A 14,351-nucleotide genomic window follows, 5' to 3' on the forward strand; every position below is an offset into this window, starting at 1 on the left:
TGGAGGAAAGTAATTACTGGACATCATCACTAATGGGAGAATGTAATGTTGGAAGTACCCACAGTAGTGTTGATGAAGGAATTAAAATTGGTAATATTAAATTAGTTGTGGTCTACGGTAGCTTCTGTATACCTGTGCAATTAAGAGGTACAGGAGAGAGTGACTGTAAAAAGGTATTCTACTTATCCAGTAGGTGGCATAGTATTACTAACCTACCAGAGCTGTAGCCTCTAAGTGACAGGTACCTAGTACGCAGGGTTGCATGCTAAGCAGATCCTGAACTGACGCCTGTGCATAGGTAGTGTCAATTGAGTTTATAGCACACACTTAGAGGTGTAAAACCTAACATTAGACATGCTTAACGTAGGATGAAAACGGAGCTTTACTAATATTGGGAAAAATAGAAAATAAACCATTTTCAACTACATTATATAGCGAGAATCAATAATATCTGTATGCACTCAGGAAAAGTCAAAGTTTGACTAAAGCAGCTAGGGGATAGCAGTCACGTATGCGTGAGGTATTCCTGCTTGTGTAAACGTGTGTGATAGTTCTGTTCTTTTCTGGAGAAGGCTTTGGCCAAAAGCTTAGTGTGGAGCAGTCTTATATTGTGCCTGTCTGCACCACAATATGTTATCATTACGGTGAGTGACAATCTGTGATTTTCATAATTTTTGCTCTCAGGAAAAGGTAGATGAGGTAACAGTAGTGTTACTGAAGGAAAAATTAATATGACTGGTTGTGAAAGGTTATGAAAGTTCAAGTGATAGCATACAGTGGTCCTCAACGGTAAACAGCGAGTACACCCTTGATATATAAGAAAAGAGGAAAGTTAAGCTTTAGTCCCTCAGATAAATGAGGTTTAACTAAACTCTCATCAAACCTGTTATAAGTTGTTTAATCCATGCACTCTAAAACAGCATCAGAGGTTGCCAATGTAATTAACAGTATGAGCAAATGTGTTAGTTAAGTTATTCAGGGAAAAATACTAGAGATTCAACCATTTAGAAAAAAAGGAAGATTTTTCACTGGATAAAATTACACAGCCACTTAATGTACACACATTTGTAAGGTAGATAGTTTTAAAGGAATGTCATTTGGCAGAGAGACCGACAAAATTTGGAAACTCCTATGTACCTGTGATTAATACATTACAAGTTACTGTTTTATTGAAGAATGTAGGAATTAAGAATGTAAACTTATTATCGTCATTTGCTAACGTTTACCACTGATCAGCCAGAACATTATGACCATCTACTTAAGAACCGGTATGTCCACCATTGGGACGGATAAAAGCGGCGACGGGTCAAGAAACAAAAGAAATGAGGCTTCAGTAGGTCGCTGGATGGAGTTGTCACCAAATCTGCACACGTACGTCACCTGATTTCTATAAATTGGCAGGTGGGAGGGGGCATAGGTGGGTGGGGGGAGGTGACAGTTAGGTCTGATGTCACATTCAATCACATCCAAATGTGTTCTATAGGATTCAGTTCTGGCGAGATGGGGAAGGGGGGTGGGGGTTAGCACATCAATGGGAACTCGCCACTGTGTTCCTCGAGCTACTTCACCCAACACTCCTAGAATTGTGACAGAGTCCATTATCTTCCTGAAAAATGCTGCTACCCTCACAAACATGATCGTCATGAAGTGGTGTGTATAGTCTGCAACCAGCGTATGATACTTCTGGCCGTCGTGATGCGTTGCATGAGCTGCATTGGACCCACGTGCGTAAATGAATGTAGCCCAGGTCATAATGGAGCACCCGCCAGTTTTTCTCTGTCCCGATGCCAAGGAGCTATTCCTCTGGCAGACGACGGTTCACGCCCTCCCATCGGCAAGATGAAGGAGGTATCATGATTCATCAGACGATGCAATACTCAGCCACAGCGCCAACGTCCAGGGCCGATAGTCACGTCCCCATTTAATTCGTAGTTGCTGATGTCGTACTGTTAACACTGGCACATACATGGATTGTTGGCCGTCGAGGCCTATCGTCCAGAGTGTTCGGTGAACTGCATGTTCAGACACATTTGCGCTCTGCCCAGTATTAATGTCTGGTGATAGTTCCGCGACAATTCGCCAACTGTCCTGTTTTACTAGGCTGCCTAGCCTATTACGTCCGACATCTGCAATGAGGAGTGGCCACCCACCCCACGACATCTGGACGTGGTTTTACCTTGATTTCACCACGTGTTGATGACACTCAACACAGCATTCCTCGGTCTCTCGACAAGTCGTGCAGTTTCCAAAATGCTCGTGCCAAGAATCTGTGCCATCAAAATTTGCCCTCGGTCAAACTCAGATAAATCGCGCGTCATTCTCGTTCTACGCACGGACAGCACGCTCACTGATATTACCTGCACCGTGTGTGTGTCTGATTAGCAGTCCTTCCTCTCCAGGTTACGCTACTGTTGCCTGGACGGGTTTATATCGACAGTTGGTTGGTGGTCATCATGTTATGGCTGATCAATGTACGTAACTAGAATGTTTCTATCGCAAAAGGAATCAAAGCAAGTGCTAATACAGCTCTAAGTCGTAAACTGCCTTCGTAATAATAAGAGAGCTCATGTAAATAAAAGGAACGTCGTCAGACGAACTAGAAAAACAAAGGTTTACCGGTAAACTCTATAACAGTATCAATATAAAACGACAATGAAGCAAATACGTAATGACAAAATCTTTATTGGAGTTTTAGTACGTAAGAAAGTGTTTCAGTTAACATAACAATGAAGTGACTGACATATTGAAACAAATGTCACAGAAACGAATGGTGTAGCTTACATAAACAGAATAGTTAAATGACAGTCATTACTTGAAGTGAAATGATTAAGAAATGTTAAAGCAAATGGACGTAATACGCAGTACCATGTGACCTTTGGTGCTTATAAGACTTGAGGTATTATGTTATGGTCGTAGTAAGAAAGGCTACGTCGTCAAGTAATTTATCTACTGCCAAGTCCAATCGTAAAATGAAACAAAGTTGCTTGGGCATCGGACACTACTTTTTAATTGTTATTAAATTATTCCTTGAGTCTCTCACCCAGCTTCGAGGGTGTATAGTGTTTACCATAATCGTACTTCATACTGGTATGTTCTGCTGAGCGACTCCAGTCAAGTATTAACATATGCCATAGTTTCGTATGATAAACTGTAAATGAATAATTGTATTAAAATTACCATGTTTGTTTTTTCTTTCATGTCCTACAATCGAGTGCAGACAAGACGTTCCAGTGCTACGCTGTCTACACGGCAGCATGCGTATCGGCGCTATTCCAATCCCACCGATGGCCAGCGGTCGGCAGCCGAACTGGAAAACAATGTCGACATCTGTATACTGATTATTAAAATATTTTTAATAAAATGAGATGATGAATTTCCGCTCACTATTGTAACTGCTAGCAGGCTGTGAACATTAAAATTTGTGTTGTCAGATATTCGTGCAATGGTGTTTCTGGTTATTCAAGAAACAATGTGAGGAGGTATCGCGGTGGCTCAGAAGCAACTAATAATACGAAGTTGTATACTGTTTTGGGATATATTCAAAAGACGGTTTATTATCCAACTTCAGTGGAATTTCTTGCTGATCACATGAAGATTACCAAATTTTTAAATTAATAAAAAGAACGTCAAACGTTTTGTGCATCGCGTGTGATCTGAAGTGATAGAAATTACAGTTAGTCACCTATTGGATACTCAGTGAAGTATTAATAACAGTACAGCTCAATAGTCAATTATTAATTTAGGGGCAACAACGAGAATCATTACAAAAGAGTTTTCTCTCAGTATACGTTTATTTTGGGCCGAGCAATCTGAACTATTAATGGCATTTAACTTGGATACTATTTTTCAGTGAGCTTATAAAAGTCAAATTTGTGTCTGTACACTTATGAATCTTGGTGGGCGTGATAACTCTTACTGCGTTTCGTACTTGGTTTGAACATTGATCATTAACCTACATTAACAGAGTTCTCAGAGTGAAAGACATTTAAACCCTTCTGTTCCCTGGAAACGCTTATCAGAGGAAATTATCACTTTATTGTGCATGAAAGGAGAAATTGCAGTCACAGGTTAATGAAATATTTGAATACGTGTTTATTTAGACCGGCTTGACAAAATTGCGCAACTTTTTGCCCAAGAATGAATTCCCGCATACTACATGCAAATTATTCCTGCATCTGCACTTGTTACCGGAAAGGGTGTGCTACTGAAGAATTGGATTTAACGGAAGGATAATGTAATTTGGTTTCGCAGGACAGAGCGGATCCGGTTGTGGAAAGGGGCCAATGTCAATTACCGTTAGTTATACAAGAACACACACGCCTCTATTCCTCAAACCAATGCACAGTTTTCTCTTTAAAACAACAAAGATCAATTCACAGCTGAGGGCCCAAGTAACTTCTCCACAATAAGTTCAGATGATTGCTTTTAATACACCAGGTTTTAGAGTAACGGCTAAAGGCCCTACTTAAGTAAAATTACAATTTATTCTATGCTAAAGGCCGAAATAATATTTCAGGTCAGCTAAGGATGTTCTTTAAAAGCTAAGCAATACAAATTCCGGCTAAAGGCTTATTAAGGAAAATTTAAGTTAATTCTTCGGCTAAAAGCCCAATTTAAAAATATCTTATTCACATAATAAAACAAAGAATTTAAAGATAAGCCTATAGACAGCAGAACAGAAAACACCTTAAGAAAATTTCAAGTATGTCGTCTGGTAAAGGTCCAAACAATTACTCAAAAATAATTAAAGACAAACTTAAGATAAACATTTACAGAACACGGCTGAAGGTCGCTTCAATAATTCAAGATAATTAAAGAGAAACCATACAGACAAGGATTTACATATTAAAGCCACAGATTCCGAAATAAACGCGGATGAAGGCCTAAATGCAGAGCAACAAGAATTTTAAATGAAACATGGCTGAAGGTTCAAATGGTTCAAATGGCTCTGAGCACTATGGGACTTAACATCTGTGGTCATCAGTCCCCTAGAACTTAGAACTACTTAAACCTAACTAACCTAAGGACATCACACACATCACGCAGGATTCGAACCTGCGACCGTTGTGGTCGCGCGGTTCCGGACAAGGGCCTAGAACCGCCTAATCAATTCCCTTCCACTCGACCAACATCACGATAACGAAAAGTACCTGTGAAGACGAGGATCGCAGCAGGATTATGTCTTATTAATTGGCGTATAAACACAGTCAAGGCACAATAAAATCTCAAAGAGAAAAGGAGAACAACACCAAGCTGTCGAACAACATGCCGTGCCGGACAGCAGCAACACGGTGAGGAAAACACACTGCCGCAAAACTACGCTAACAACCAGGGCAGGTAACCGGAACGTTAACGGCCACAAGGCAGAAGATACTGCAGGTGAACTTTACTAATAAATTATAATCATTTCGAAAGTTAAACACCATACAGAGAGCCCAGCTGCAAAATTTTGCCGCCTCCAACACACCATGACGTTGCTGCTTGCGGGGACAGCCCAGGATGCAACAACCAGCAATCAACGAAGAGATGTCACAACGGTTGAGCTTAAATGACAGGTTCACTGATTACTCAACTCTAGTACGCAGGTACAATGGGCGACGAACTTAGAAGCTCTCGCAGCTCGTGCCACACAACACCGACCACGCGTGGATGCCGCCAGCGACCCCGGCCTGATCGTACACTTCCTTGCTGCTCCGCCGCAACCGTCCAACTGCCCACACCCGGAAACGGTCAAAAGATGAACTACACGTCGGCCGATGAGACGACCGACCGAACGAGTAACCAACGGTCGTCTCCGCTCCAGTCTTCTTCAGTCTGACAGTCCATGTGTGTCGCCAGCGGTTGGGAAGTACTGGCTGTCCGCACCTCACTGGCAATCCGTGCATGATGCTCCTTCGTTCCCGACTGCTGCTATGTGCCCGACTGACTTCCAGGCACACGACGAGCCGGAAATAGTATAGGTAGCTCCAGAGATAGTACGACAGAGCACTTATCGACAAACGCTGCTGCTGCCACTCACGGGCAGGTAAGGCAGGAAGTTAGTGACGCCAGTAAATGGAATAAGAAAACGAGGCGGCAGTACGGTAGGAGAAGATGACAAACAAAACGGAAGAACACTAGTCGCGCACGGTCACACAAATATCAGCATGAAGATTATTGCAGATTCGTTTTATACCAAGTAAGACCACAACGGTCACCTGCGACGTGCTGACACACGGTATACGAAATAAAAGGCCCTTATCCATTAAACAGTTTGTCGTAGGAAGCCTGTAACTGACATTAGGAGCGAGTCAAAATTGCACACAATGGATGGGGGAAAACTTTGAATTTCGATTGCGAATGTTCATGGTGGTTTAACAGCTGATTGTAACTTTAGGAGGCAGGCGTGTCGGAACATGTAAAACACAGCTTTCGGAACTGGGTATCCCGATACCTTAGTGTGTCGAAAATAGCATTAAGGGTGTCCTGAGACTAGTCAATCCAGAAAACATAAAACAAATGAAACACTTGTGATAAAATAGTACAAAACATCCCGTTCTTCGTTCATTCTAACCATAGATCACGGAATGAATGACTAATAGGTATGCTGAATTTTACTTCCAATAATTGCTCTAGACATTACTCTTCTGCTGCTGTACATCGACGCTCTGTATCGGTCCCTGTAATAACTAACTCCTCGAGTAGTGAGAGTCGAAGACTGTACACAATTGTTTTATTCGGTTTCTTTGTTTGTTTCGTGATAGTTATCATTATTTTATATCTTACAAAGTGATATAAGTTACAGTAGTAATCATAAATTGATAATTCATTGCCAGAAACAGACCTATGGCAGTTTATGAAACATCAGAGACAGAGCAACCGTGACACACCATGTCTGATTCTGTAGATACTCAAGATGAATCATTTATCACGTCTGAAACCTCTGTTCGTTCCATGCAGTCACACAGCAACACGAACACAAAGTGAGGCTGTCTAATGAAGAATACTTAAAATGCTGTTCCGGAGTGTGTGATACCTAGACGAAAACATTCCAATGGAAGAGTGGTACCGAATAAGTTTCGGCACAATATGTCAAGAAAACATAAGTAGTTAAACGGAAAAAGATTTTCTTATTTCAAAGAAATTCCATAACAGAAGAGTTATCAGGGTTCTTTATTTATTAAAAATTCTGGCGTCTGATAAAACTCTACAAGTCATTTAGTTTGTAGCTGCGAATATTGCCAAAAATTCGTGATGTCGTTTAGTTACAGAGAAAGCCATCTATCCAGCCTGCTGTGCTATGTTAAAAACATTGTTTGCTCCTGAGTGTGAACGCGTTGCACAAAGCAATTGCCATGTCTGATAATACAGTGCAACATGGAACATTTTGTGAAAACTAGAATTGGTCAAACAAATTTAATGTCTGCAATTGAACTGGATGAACCTGTAATTGTTCTAAATCATTTAGCTGATTTTATTCGTTCCACTGATGAACAAAACATAGTTGAACAGTATGTCTGCTGTCAGTTTATTCAGTAACTTCTTCACAGGAAGATATTTTCGAATTAATTAAGGGATAAATAGAGATAATGTATTTTTCGTGAAAGCACTGTGTCGGCATATGCGCCAATGGCTCCTGACAATGGTAGGTTCCATAAAAGGATTCCTTAGACAACCAAAATAACGAAAAGGAAACTTGGTTACCACGCACTGCTTTTTACATAGCGGAGCACTCACAGTAAAAATCATGGAAAAGAGTTGGAAATCAGACTGCGACAAAACTTCGAACTTCTACCAGGAGGGTTAAATTGACGAAAGATCTATTAAGTGATATTTTCTGATATATAAAATAACTAGTTTGGCTTCTTACTTTCGGGGCAGTGATATATTGGAATATTTCAAATGCTCCAATTACATTTCCACAGTGCTGTCCGGGTTTCTAATTAAATGAGATGCCGGTTCTAAGCAAGTGCTACTGTTCCTAGATATCTCGGCGATATGGCCACAATAGCAGCTAGAAAGCTATCACCGAAGCCGCTCATTTACGTTCATCAGCACGACTCACCCACATCTCCACTTGGGAGACTATCAATAACGTGTTAGAAGGTTAGTAGTAATGAATAATAAGACATGAGTTGTACTTGAACGAAAACATGTAAATGTTCTCACTAATATAAACATACAATGATACATACATCCTAACAGGCTAAGGCCAGGAGGAGGAAGCGTTACGAAAGAAGTAACAAAAGAAGAGTGTCAAACTTATGATACAAATTACCTCAAAAAGCTATCGTATTTTCACTTATTCTCCTAAATTTGAAATACTGTGGTTTCATGTTTTACATGTAAGACCCTTCTCTTTATTATAAATGGCTCAGTGCACAGTTAGTTCATTATGTTTATGAAAAGTTAGTTTGCTAACATAGCAAAAACAAGAAAAAATACGTGTACACTATGTGATCAAAAGAATCCGGAAACCTGGCTGAAAATTGCTTAAAGGTTCGTGGCGCCCTCCATCGATAATGCTGGAATTCAGTTTGATGTTGACCCACCATTAGCCATGATGACAGCTTCCAACCCCGCAGGCATACGTTCAATTAGTTGCTGGAAGGTTTCTTGGGAGATGACAGCCCATTCTTCACGGAGTGCTGCCCTGTGGAGAGGTATCGATGTCGGTCGGTGAGGCCTCGTACGAAGTCAGCATTCCAAAACATCCCAAGGATGTTCTATACGATTCAGGTCAGGACTCTGTGCAGGGCAGTTCATTACAGGGATGTTATTGTAGTGTAACCACTCCGCCACATGTCGTGCATTATCAACAGGTGCTCGAACATGTTGAAAAATGCAATCGCCATTCCCGACTTGCTCTGCAATAGTGAGAAGCAAGAAGGTGCTTACAACATCATTGTAGGCCTGTTCTGTGACAGTGCCATGCAAAACAACAAGGGGTGGTAGTCCCCTCCATGAAAAACACAACCACACCATAAAACACCGCCTCCGGCTTTTACTGTCGGCACTTCAAAGGCTGGCAGATATTCACCGGGCATTCGCCATACCCACACCCTGCCATCCATCGGATCACCACATTGTGTACCGTGATTCGTCACTCTGCACAACGTATTTCCACTGCTCAATCGTCCAATGTTTACGCTCCTTACACTAAGCGAGCGTTTTTTGGCATTTACCGACGTGATGTGTGGCTTATGAGCTGGACCAGGAAATCCTAGTTTTCTCACCTCCCACCTAACTGTCACAGTACTTACAGTGGATCCTGATGCAGTTTGGAATTCTTGTGTGATGGTCTGGATAGATGTGTGCCTATTACACATTACGATCCCCTTCAACTTTCGGCGGTCTCCGTCAGTCAACAGACGAGGTCGGCCTGTACGTTTTTGTGCTGTACGTGTCCCTTCACGTTTCCTCTTCACTATCACATCGGAAACAGTGGACCTAGAGCTGTTTGGGAGTGTGGAAGTCTAGCGTACAGACGTATGACACAAGTGACACCGAGTCACCTAACCACATTCGAAGTCCGTGAGCTCCACTAAGCGCCACATTCTGCTCTCTCACGATGTCTAATGACTACTGAGGTCGCTGATACGGAGTTCCTGGCAGTAGGTGACAGCACAATGCACCTAATATGAAAAACGTATGTTTTAGGGGGTATCCCGATACTTTTGATCACATAGTGTATGTTGTGAATGACTGTTACAATGATTACGTTACGAGCAGGTCACTCAACAATTTTCGTTCAAATAAGTGACGAGTTGGGAACACACATTGTAACCTCCTCCTTCACACAGAAATCCGTTTAGGGAGAACACTTAGTCGTGCGTATGAACGTAAGGATGCAGTTCTTCAGTTATGTGAGCAAGAAACCAAAATCAACTTTTTGGATGCCTTACCCAAACGAGCTCTTGAGCACAAAACGAACTCTGCCTTCACATTCATTTGAAATAATCAGGAAGACAACTTCTAGAATGAGATTTTCACTCTGCAGCGGAATGTGCGCTGAAATGAAACTTCCTGGCAGATTAAAACTGTGTTCCCGACCGAGACTTGAACTCGGGACCTTTGGTTTTCGCGGGCAAGTGCTCTACCATCTGAGCTACTGTAAAGTTTGGAAGGTAGGAGACGAGACACTGGCAGAAGTAAGGCTGTGAGGACCGGTCGTGAGTTGTGCTTCAGTAGCTCAGATGGTAGAGCACTTGCCCGCGAAAGGCAAAGGTCCCGAGTTCGAGTCTCGGTCGGGCACACAGATTTAATCTCCCAGAAGGTTTCAAGACAACTTCTAGTTTACAACATTAGGGTGCAGATTTCTTTACTCCCAGAGACAACATTACCACCTTAAGAGATAACGTCGTGGGATGGCTGAGAAAAACACTACAAAGAAATTCAGATACGTTTCCATTAAATTTGAAATTTTAGTTTTGAACTTCAAGTTGTTGAAGGCCATAAAATGACACAATTGAAGAATAACAGTACTTGAAAACTTGAAACAAGACTCAGACTGCAGCAAATTCTGAATATACCAAACTGGGTGTGACAGAAAGGGTAGATACTGGCTGAAATGAAACAGCACTGATCTTTCAATGTGCCCTAGGAATGTACATTTTATTGTGTTGTCTGGAAAAAGTTAATCTCGATAACATCGTTAACTACAAAGGTATTAAATATGATACACATTCCTCGTAACACCAAATGTTTTGGAAATGATTTGAAATCATGAAACTATACAAACGACCAAAAGTTATGTTAATAGGAACGAAGTGTTCAGCAGTGCAAAGATATATATCAAAACTTAACATCATTCCATACATCATACACTTATTATCACAATAACACTTTAGTTTTAGCGGTTCAGCAGGAGTGGAATATGACATTTGTCCCACGTTCGGCCCCAAAATGTAGCGGCTCAGGGGTGCAATGACCATTATGGTCTGGGCGGCAATGGCTCTCCCATCTAGGCATCGTGGGTTCAGTGCGTCAGCAAGGTTTACAGGGGTCCGTCTGACAGAACTTGACTGCAGCTAGATAGACGGCGTACATGGAAACTCTTTAGTACTCCAACAAGCTAGGGTGGTTATGAGTGCTCGCTAATGTCTACTGAGGTGGCCCAGCGTCCACATCAATCAGGCTTCGATCTCGCAAACCACAGCGGTGGGAACTGGTGTCAAAGTAATGGTGGCATCTGCTGCGGCGTAGTGATCAGGTCATACCTCGACAGTGCTGCGTCATATGCGGTGACCTTACTCTCCTGTTGCACTGCTGGCGCGGCGCCAGTGTTCCGCCCACATGAGGTGAGCGGCGGCCGCTGGCTGGTGCCGGTAGCTTGGTAACTGAGGAGGCATCGGTCCGACCTTCGGTCGTAGAAGCAAGAACGTAGGTGACTCTGCATCACCAATTTCCAGCCCAGCTGTGGCGGTGGGTCCAGCCTGGTCGCACGGCCTGTTTGTATACACGCCTAGGCAGATGTTATAGTTGATGTTACATACGCGGACTGCCAAACACGAAAGTCTCCAAACGCCGATTTTTGCCCGAGCGTTCGAGTAGGGCCGGTCCATGATGTAGATTCTGAGCTTGCGGCGTTGGGGGAGTTCCGATTGCAGCATCGCGTCCTGGCTCGTGCCCACACCACTTCAAAGTAGACTAACCCATGAGTATTAAATGATTTTACGAAAAATTTAAATTAACGTGGAGAAATAGGTGCTTCAGTGTCCCGAAGACTTCTGTCAGTGCATCTACATCCAACGAATCATGAGGTGGACGAAATTGAGAATACACATAACTGTTCATAACTGGTATGGGAACTTCCAATGCAACTACTTAGCCTGCATCCGGTAACATCGTTCTTCCGGTAGTGGTGGTAGCCCCTTAATGAAAGTGTGTCAAGGACTTTAAAAAGAGTTTCATGTAAGCAGATGCAGAACGGTTTCCCATGGGCCAGGAACTGTAATTCCTCCATATGCCATTGGTATCAATTTAAGCTCCACTAAAACACAAAAGATACAGTGGGAGCCATTGACTTGCGATAGTTGTCCTCGCACTTTTCCCTCGATGGCGGTGATTTACCCGAGAAGTCAGAGGTAACTTTAGGCAGTGCCTAGTCCCTCATTTCCTCCATGAATATTCCAGACAGTTAAATCACTATTGGAACAGGAGGATGCTTACCAGTCCAAAGGTTAAGCTGCCACTTTCTTTCTTCTTCTTCAAACGACCTTTTGTGTGACATTTTTACGTATTTATGAGAGGAGTTGCCGTCTTAGTTGGAGAAGACGGCTCAGTAGGCTTTCGGTGGTGTACAGCAGTACGTGGCTGAGGTTTGAAGTCCATCATCGACAGCTTTCGAATGATGTCAGTTTCATGCGTAGTTCCCCCCCCCCCCCCCCCACACAAGTTCACTGTCAAGTGCATATACTCGAACTTGAATCAGTAGTCTGGGATCATGCAGAGACATCACTCTTGGCCAGTAGCTTCTTGAGGGTTAATGTGAATGAAGTAGGGAACTCTGGAGGTTAGATAGCTTTGAAAGCTTTTTATCTTCAACATATGGTGTGCAACTTATAACTTTCGACTCATGGATTTTCACTTCCTTGCTATAAACCCCACACATCCTACTTCATACTGTCTGATCCTAGAAGCAGTTTAAACACTCCAGAGGAGGTGTGAAAGAATCACCTCTTTATGAACTCAGCCTGCATCATTTCCACATGTAGAACTCCCATTACATGCCATAGTGCTATGAACAAATCTCTGACATTTGGAATGTTTCGTTGTGCTGAAAAATATGGTGAAACCTTAAGACAGATGTAGCCTGCAAGAATATGTTGTAGTTCTTTCAACTTTGCCACTGAGTCTCTGTGATAACCATATTTTACATTCTTTGCCAAACACTATATGGTCCATCTCCATTACAGTAGAGCAGGTAACTGTTCTTTTAAAGAACCTAGGCATGTTGTACAATTCAGCCACAAGAGGATAGTCACTTCAGGTCTTGAATCCCATAGATACTTGGTTCGATGTGGCTGTTTCGACGAGAAGTGTCCCGTCACGAAGTCATCTGACATTTAGGAAGGACTCAGCCATAACGTCCAGTGCCTTGTGACTATACAATGTGAAGACCTTCTCAAATTGTCCCTCTGCACTCTTCACCATAACGTTACTGTTGTGGGAGACAAAAGCCCTGTTACTAAATTTCTGAGACAACTTCTGATGCAGATTGAACAACTGAGCTCTCTTTTTCGTTTGATGTAGGTATTACCTAAGGTACACCCATCCTCTCAGGAGTAGACCTGAATTTAGATTACTTCACAGGGATCCCACAAGTCGACCCACAAAGAGCACTGTTTGCCTGGGATTCTTATAAAGGAATTCACCTTACTCACAGTTCAGGCAGTGAAGTCAAGGACTCTTTTCTCTGAAACACAGAATGTCGAAACACCATACCTAATGATGGTCCCTGAAACATGCCCAGACTTTATGGCAGAAGAGGAATGGTGGCATAGGTCAGTCTCCAGCTGAGGAAACTCAGGCCGCCAATCCTGCTGATAGGGCACCCTCAGAGAACACAGCGCTACCTTCCTTAAGGTTTGGGACACTCATAGCGATGCCCTCTTGCAGACGCCAGTGCGGATGGGGTTACCTGCCACTAGCTGTGCTATCACTAGCATAGCCTTCAGCGTCTTTGACATATACAAACCGTCCTGCCTGATACTAAAGCTGCCTGAGATAATATGATGTACCCATCAAGGGCATAATTGGAATAGACATAAGTGTTAATTTCCTTCTATTTATGTTCCAACTAACACTTTTTCTAACACATACCATTATCATAGATAAGATGGCAGCCACAGTGTAACACGTCTTAAGTTCGGCTCGCGAAATTTAGCTGAATTCGAAGGTGTTCTCGCAGGTGGTGTTGTCTAGTACCAGTGGAAATTGTGTAAACAACAGTGTTCTGTGCAATAGTGCTATTTTTTTCTGTGCTCCGCCAATATCTTCGAGAAAATGGTAAACAGAAGAGTCAACAGCAGCGCGTCCAGCAGCGGGGAAGCAGTAGGTGCGGCGGGCCTGCTCTTGGGGGAAGGTGTAGTCGCGGCTCCCGGTATAGCGGAGCTGGTCCGCTCTGAGGTAAATGCTGCGCTTCGCGATAGAGACAATCTCGATCCGATAGCAGGAGCCACATCAGATACAGTAACGGCAGCAGTATTGGCCAAAATGCGTGAAACTGTTGAGGCCAATAGTGCCGATATTACAGCACTAAAAAAGTCTGTGTCTGAATACAAGAAAAGGGCACGAGAGTTAGAAGTGAAACTGTCAACAGACGAGCTAGAACAGCAACAAAGGCGAAATTGTCGACGACTGTTTGGAGT

At 42.7% G+C, this 14,351-nt stretch overlaps 1 long non-coding RNA gene across 1 annotated transcript in view; it reads right to left on the reverse strand.

Annotated features, from left to right (window-relative positions):
* Positions 1-3,180: 3,180 nt before the first annotated feature.
* Positions 3,181-14,351, reverse strand: part of LOC126262509 (uncharacterized) — a 59,991-nt gene continuing 48,820 nt past the window's right edge. The window contains exon 3 of the long non-coding RNA XR_007546735.1: positions 3,181-3,307. This is a non-coding gene — a long non-coding RNA (uncharacterized LOC126262509). The remainder of the gene's footprint in view (positions 3,308-14,351) is intronic.

This window comes from Schistocerca nitens, chromosome 6 (assembly GCF_023898315.1).
Source record: "Schistocerca nitens isolate TAMUIC-IGC-003100 chromosome 6, iqSchNite1.1, whole genome shotgun sequence".
Taxonomy (NCBI): Eukaryota; Metazoa; Arthropoda; class Insecta; order Orthoptera; family Acrididae; genus Schistocerca; species Schistocerca nitens.